The 8,022-nt window shown below is 42.1% G+C and overlaps 1 non-coding gene across 1 annotated transcript; it reads left to right on the top strand.

Annotated features, from left to right (window-relative positions):
* Nucleotides 1-1,309: 1,309 nt before the first annotated feature.
* On the top strand, nt 1,310-1,383 carry Trnat-ugu. The gene has a single exon. It is a non-coding gene; the product is annotated as a tRNA-Thr (tRNA).
* The last annotated feature ends 6,639 nt before the right edge of the window (nt 1,384-8,022 follow it).

Here is an 8,022-nt window from a genome sequence, read left to right as displayed (position 1 = left end):
TAGTTTTTACTAATCCATACAGTTCAGCCACTCTTCTGATTGTGCTCCATGGTCCAGAGTTCCCTCGTAGTAGTCCGGAGTCGTAGTTGCAGCCATTGACGTAAGGCGAGCGGTGTGCACGCGTTGCTCGGGACACAAAGCTCTGTGCTGGCGTCCCCTGTATGCGAGGCTTCCTGAGACGCCAGGATGCGACCACTTTGTGGTTACGGGAGGCCACCAGGTCTTCTCTAATGCGGGATGTTGTATCTTTCCAGTGGCACAGCGTTGCCGGTGCCCAGAGTCGAAGCCTAAACCGGCGGTGAAGAGCAGGGGTGGGTGGACGGCGCGATGTTGCCTGCACAGGCTGTGCAGACAGGCAGAGGTCCCTTTTTCGCGAACTGGTGACTCCAGAGTTTCCAACGTGAATTCCTGGCTAACACAAACCAGGCGCCGGGTGTGGCCCTCCTGTGCCCGAACATAACATACTCGGCTCGGACAGTGTTTAAATGCTGGTTCCCGGCGCTCAGTTCACGCAAGGGCTGCATTTGTGGGCCACGGCAACCATCTGGAACAGGGCAATAACCGGGGCCTGGGCTGGTCCCAGCGGAGGTTCGAGTCCTCCCTCGGGCATGGGTGTGTGTGTGTGTGTTTGTCCTTAGGATAATTTAGGTTAAGTAGTGTGTAAGCGTAAGTCCCTTAAGATTTCACACACATTTGTTTTTTTGACCGGGGCCTGGCGTAATCGTCGACGACGCAGAAGTCAGTCAAACCGAAGTGGCTTCTCAATGGCTGGCCCAGGGCATTAACACTCTGGATGGTATATATGTGAGTACAGTAACTGTTCTCGAAAGAACAGAATTCTGTTGATGACCGTGCAGCTTTTCCCTTGAATAAATGATGACTAACTGAAAACCCTCAGCTGCCGACAGGTGTTGTTGATATACCTCGATGTGGACAGTTGAAAATGTGTGCCCCGACTGGGACTCGAACCTGGGATCTCCTGCTTACATGGCAGACGCTCTATCCATCTGAGCCACCGAGGACACAGATGAATAGCTGCACGGTCATCAACAGTATTCTGTTCTTTCGAGAACAGGTACTGTCCTCACATATATAGTTAAAGGCTACCCAGCCATTGACCTTCGTCTGTGCGAATGCGCACAGGTTGCCCAAACTCTTACGGGAATCGCCAAAGTGTGCGCGAGTAATGAGTGGAAGGGCAAATGTCTATAAGGTACATTACATATGTAGAATTGTGGACAGTTGGGAATGTGAGTCTCATGGGAAGCGTGCAAGGGATAAGTGCCTGCAGTCGCGCTATTCATCTGTGTCCTCGGTGGCTCAGATGGATAGAGCGTCTGCCATGTAAGCAGGAGATCCCGGGTTCGAGTCCCGGTCGGGGCACACATTTTCAACTGTCCACGTCGAGGTATATCAACAACACCTGTCGGCAGCTGAGGGTTTTCAGTTAGTCATCATTTACTCTGGATGGTATCACCGAAGTCTTGCTGCTTCTGAGGGGAGCTGATCAAGCAGGGGCGACGGCCGGCTGCGGCTGAGGTCCGTGGTTTGTCGTCTGATTTCTTCGCTCGTGGTCCGACGACACGAGAACCGATCGCGCAGTTCAACGACCAGCATCTGGTGTCAGGCTGTGGCCTCGTTGTAGTTCTGGGCTCTAACGTCTTATCCAATTTCTCCTATAGTTTTCTGCCGTTACAGAGCTGACTCTAAGTCGTCTGTGTTCCCCATCTGTTCAATGGTTATACCACGCAATAAAACATCCACTGCACTATTTTCTGTCTCCTGTAACAGTACCCTATAAGCTTCTGGGTCTGCACATAAGTCTTTGCGTCTAGCTTACGCATTATATCCACGAACGCTTCCACTGACTCGTTGTGCTGCATCGATAACGTGCTTGATTAGTCCCGAAAAAATCGCGCACTGTTCTGATTTTGCTACCACTGGCACAATCCCACAACCCGCTCCTGGAACGTATGTGGTTTGCTCAGTGTCTCGTCGTAGGCGACCCACGCCAAAAGCTTATTAGCAACATACAGGGTTACTTCATCTGACCACCCATGTGCTTCTTCAGCGTCCCTAACATCCATAATGAAAATTGTCATGTCCTCCATTCCTTGCCTGAGATGCGATCAATCAGTGCGACGATCGCCGAGTCATACAGAACAGAAGGCATTTTCAATCAAGACTTACTTTCCTGAGACTCCGGTTGCGACTAATCATGGCTCTCCTTACGAAGCTCTAACTTACGTTCAAAATTTGCCTACTTCATGTTCTCAGACTGCCCCGTTAACGCTTGCACTTGGCGAGCTAAAGCAGCAATCGAGTCTGGGGTAGTAGCTTGTGTTTCTATCATTCTGCGTATTCTACTTCCACCTTAGTGCAACCGATTTTTTAAAAATAGGACAAAAATTTAATTCCCACTCAGTTCTACACAAAAAAATGTAAATACAAATTAATCCCTCTGGCGAATCATCGGCCATCTACACTTAACTACTAGACAGATGATCAGTAGGCCTACATACAAAACGGACAGCTGCTACAGCTCTGGTACATGGCAGGTCGTTCCCAGACAAACTGCAAACTGGACCCCACACTGGCACTAGATTATCAGGTCTACCATTGCCTCTGAACAAAGATAAGTCCACGGACTCCTGTGGCTTCACAACAGTATCTCTAAACATCTTGTACCCTAGCTTACTTAACAAACTCTGACAACGAGAGGAAACATAAAAAATAATATTGAAAGTTGGGCATCTATGATTCTGCTGTGTGCATACAGAAACTCTGAGTCTGAGATGTTATTATCGCGAGCAGTTGTCGAGGGGATTCGGAAGTGGTCGGACGCAGGGTGCGCTGGAGAGAAGCTGCAAGACATGGGAGGTCGCAGCGCAGAGAGAGAGAGAGAGAGAGAGAGAGAGAGAGTGAGGGAGAGAGAGAGAGAGAGAGAGAGAGAGAGAGAGAGGGAAGATACGTTGCGACGCTGCCAATTTCCTTCCATCAGTTCAAGCACTGAGACAGCTGACTGTGCGCTAGCATAACATCGTTCCACAGTGAACTGTAAGAACTGCATTCTTAGTTAAGCAGAATCCTTACGTGCGCGCACACACAACCTTCCACATAGAATTGATTACAGTTGAACTCAATCACAACATTTCCAATCGTATAAAATATCGAGATAAATAATTTCTTACATTAAGTTCTACATGGTTGAAGACGACAGGCTCTGAAAGTAAAACAACTGTAAAGAAAAACATAAAAAAACCAGGAAAAGCACTGAATGTGGTAACAAGGTACATATGCAAAACTTTATGCTGTTTTCAGCTTTGTAAAAACTTCTTAAAAACTCTAATTTATATACATGTAAGAACTAACGAATATTTTTCCTATTGTATAACAGAAAGCAAATGAAAGCCCACTGATGATGCTGAAACGTCAACGAAACGTCTCTTGGCGATACCACAAAAAGAAACAATTGTGCTTTGCTCAAAGTGGATCCCTTCCAAAAGACCAATTTATTTGTAAAGCAAACACAGAAGGAAGAGCTTCAACCTCAAGGTGATACACACACTATTTTGTCAGTAATCGTGATGTAGCTTCATTCTTTCTTTAAATACTGTCAGTGTTTAATGTTCCATCTTTTGAATGAAGACGATTTGTTTCGCTGATCAAAAGAATTTTTTTATTACTTACATTAGGCACCCACAGTGATCGAATCCATTTAAAGCACTTTCAAGTTTTAATAATTTGTTATCGTAAGGATGTCAGAAACAGATCGTTCAAAGTGTTACTAAAAGCTAATCTTCTTTCAATGTGCAACCTGCTACAGCATTACAGTATGTGTCTTTAATTGAACGAAATATGTTTTATGAAGGAAATGGCATTGCTACGAGGTCAAAGATAATCTTCAGTTACTAATAATTTCTTATGCTGCTGTAGGCACAGTCATACAAATAAAGTCATAAGTAGCAGCAGATGGTACTTACATACTGCACAGCAAGAAATACACGCCATCGTCTTCGCTGTCCGACGTAGATGAATCAGACTCAGCAAGGTTTATGACGAATGATTCCATAACGGTGTCCCTGCCAATTTCCCTGTTGTATTCTTCATCTTGCAGTTCTTCTGTGTGTCTTACGCAAGCTGCGCATGCAGATGTTGGGATGCTGTCTATTGCTTCATGTGTAAGTCTCTCAACATTTGCAATTTTGAATGTATTGTTCTTTTCTGCAATATATGCTTTCACCTGAGCCCATACCAGCTTGACTGGGTTGTAATGGCAATGGTATGGGGATAATCTAACGATACGGTGTCCATACTGCTTTGCAATTTCGTCTGTCACATAAATTCTGTATGCAGGCTTGTGTTGCTCTGGTATGCGACGAGTTGCGAAGTATTCCGTTGGATGACAGCCATGCAATAATGTCTGCCACTTTGGAGTTCCTATTCGAAGCTTTGTTCACTTGCACTGAGTGGATGCTCACATTGTCCATGACTATAACTGAAGACGCCGCTCATTTTCCAGCACATAGCCCTTGCATGGTTCTGATTAATGAAAGCTTCATCTATGTTATAAATTCAATATGTGCCAGCTTCTCTGATCTCCTGCAAAGTTCTCAAAACACAGTTCTTGCAGCTACAGTATCACTTGGTTCCATTAATAATTTCCTACCATCGTTATAGTTTTCTGACACCTGAACCCCATGTCTTTCAGTATCCTCAACATGGTCGATTTGCTTCCGTTAAAATTTTCAGCTACTTTCAAATGCGAAACTAATTTCTCTGCTGTTGGATACTCGCCTTCAGCATACAGTATATGCTGAACAGTATGCGCCACAAAGCATTTTTCGCGAAATCGTCTAGCTCACCCACTTTTCTTTTGCGGTTATGTTGCTTCCCTGGTGATTTGAAAACAGCTGAGCCGTAGGCTTGCATAGACGTCTTAGCTTCGCTGGATATTCTCTGAACGGTTCTCAAACCAACACCACAAGCTTCAGCTGTCTGCTCCTGGCATTTGGTAACGGCGCGACCCGCGCCTTGTGCCGGCGTGGATTCAGCAGAAGGTTGTCTCATAAGTATTGGTAGGCACGGAACACTATTCCTCTTGTCTGTTGTGTAGCACTTGGCGTGATTACTTACCATCACTCATAATAAACGCTATGAAGGTATCAGCACTCAGCACGGAACACTATGACTGAAATAAACAGAACTTCCGAACACAGCACGACCCGCACAGAGCGAGGACAAGAATGTCACTGGCGCGCGATTGGCTGTGAGTCACGTTGTACATTTCTGCTTGCTTCTGCCCATCCGACCCTGACTCGCCTTCATAGCTGCTATCCACTCTAGTAGCTCCAGAGCAGACTTCGGTATTAATTGAGGATTCTTTTTCTTTGGTAATTTGCCATTTTGCTGCACCTAGTTGTTGGTTGCCAGCGCACTGGAGGGATTTTGTCAGATTTATGTACACAAACAGTCAGAGTCATATTCGTATCTTTGTTGTGGCCAGAAAGGTGTTTACTGAGTATAGACATTGTGGAGTAATCAAAAGTCAGCATTTAAAGGAACAATTTTCTGAATATAGTAAATTAAATGTTTTTATTGGGGTCTTTCATTTTTCTTTGCATGGAAAAGGTTATCTTACCAAGACCCTCCTGATCATTCAAATTCTACGTATAGAAGTATGGCAGTAATTGTTGCAATTAATCCATGCATTGCACTCTGTGTGGATCGCAGTATTACTTTTTGAAATAGTTTACCATGTTGCCCATCACGCAGTTGCAGTGGCAGGACGAGGTAAGTTGTCTGTTGCACACAGGAGCATTGCAGAATAGTTGTTACGAGACGTTAGAGAATATTTTAAAACTCGCAGTCAGATGGCTGAGAGTTGATTTCTTTATAATTCTTGGGAAGAAAGATTATTCTTTTCTGTTCAAATTTCTGTTCAGATCAGAATTCTATTATTGTCAGAGATGGGACGTCACACATGTATTTCTGTACATCTTTGTAAAATAACTTACCATAAACATTTTCACTTTCGACCTGCCTGCCAGAATTTTGTTTCGTTGGAAGATTTTACAGAGATGCTTCATGTTACTACTGCATTTGAAAATTTTTTTGCAACAGTAGTTATCCAGCTTTGCGTTAATTAAGAACTTTTATTTCAGCAATTTTCTAGTTCAGTATTTATTTTGTAACAGTGGAAGTTAACAGTTTTGTGTTAAAATAGTTATTTTGCATTTTTGTGCTATTTTCTTTAATGCCACAACTACAATGAAAACTAGAGCACAGGCAGGGATGGACAAGACAGTAGAAGTTTTGGAAAATTTGAGACTTGGTGTGGAAAACCCTTCCCAGGATAATGAAGTCAGGAATTTTCAAACAATACTGTGACTAATCAAAGTATAGACTGTTATTTGCCAATCATGCGTGATGATGTGCAAGGAACTACAATCAATTCAGGCGATCAAAATATCGTAACACAATCCGATTTTGTTATGAGAGAGTCAGATATTGCTTCTACTGCTACAGAGCAAAATCATTTTATCTTCCGCTCTTTCAGTAATAACGTTACACAACAATACTAGCTCAATTTGATGTGATTAAAGAAATCTTATGACGAGATAAATGACAAGATCAAAGAATCTAGCAGTAAACAGAAAGAGTACTTCAAATTGTTTCTTGACGACATGAATGACAAGGTCAAGGAATCTAGTAGCCAACAGGAAGAGAACTTCAAAATGTTTCTTGTCGAGGTAAATAACAACTTAAATCGTAAATTCAAGGAAATCTCAGAACGGTCGAAAATTCAGATACGCAAGGAACTCAAGTATGATATTAATAATTTTGAGTCCAGTCTTGATCATGTACAGTCTGTTGATATTGTTGAGAAGAGACAACAGACGTCACAACAGGAATTGCAAATAGAGGAATTAGCACAAAAGTTCGAGTCATTACAGTTACAAACTAACATCGATGTTTCAAAGACGCAAAATTTGTTGATGTCTGTCAGACGACTCTCAACCGGGTCCGTTCACTGGCAGTGAAGAATTTCAGTGTCTGCATCGTTTTAAGGAAGCGCAGATGAGGATTAATCAGCAAAATAAACGTGACGGAAAGATACAAGACCAGCTTGCCAGTATCAAAGAAAAGATCGGTTGCGATAATGATTCCAGCAGGTTCAATCATTCTCACGTTGAAATCACAAAAAACACACTAATTTTGGAAATGTTGATCACTTCTTTCGTGAACGTGATATGTTTGCAGGACACAATGACTCGAATTCCAGTGAGATGAGAGAAAAGAGTACATGTGTGGATGTATTCGTCGAGTAATGATCATGAATAGTTTTACCAAAATTTTTTGTCTACTGATGAATTATGTGAGGTACGCGTGAAATGAATTTTCTAGCTTTGCGGATTTGTGGAATGAAATTGTCTCAGTAAAAAAAAAAATTGTTTTTCTGCTTATTACTGTAGCATTTTTACGCCTTGTTGCAAATTAATCAGCTACATTTGCACGCATATTGTAAATAACTGCGTAAAATACATTTGTGTCTTTTTATTTAAACAATTTTGTTTCAGACTTTCTCTTATGGTTCTGCTGCAGCAGTGTGCAGTATCAATTCTATCAAGTTAAGTTAATGACTGTAAGATGAAGACATATTTTCTCTTGTCATTAAAAAATACTGAACCTCAAGAGAAATTATTTGCTTCATTTTGGTTAATAAACCATTTCTTTCAGCTACTACTGAATCATTCTACGATACTTTTTTTTATCTTAGAGTAAGTTATGTCATTATTATTTGTTTATAAGATACGTCTTTTGAATGTCGTATTTATTTTGCTGTTGTGCCTTACTACACATTGCCATACAATTCTGACTCTACACATAGACAAGTTGACATTTGACATCTCACAATATTGACCTTGTGTTGCTACCTGCTATTTTTTGCTCGATGATCATCATGTAAACATTAGCATGCTTTTTGAGAAATGAAATAATTATGTTGCAATAACAAGGAAG

This window comes from Schistocerca piceifrons, chromosome 1, assembly GCF_021461385.2.
Source record: "Schistocerca piceifrons isolate TAMUIC-IGC-003096 chromosome 1, iqSchPice1.1, whole genome shotgun sequence".
NCBI classification, from domain to species: domain Eukaryota; kingdom Metazoa; phylum Arthropoda; class Insecta; order Orthoptera; family Acrididae; genus Schistocerca; species Schistocerca piceifrons.
Note: the sequence above shows the minus strand (reverse complement) of the source record. Positions and strands in the feature narration are given on the sequence as shown.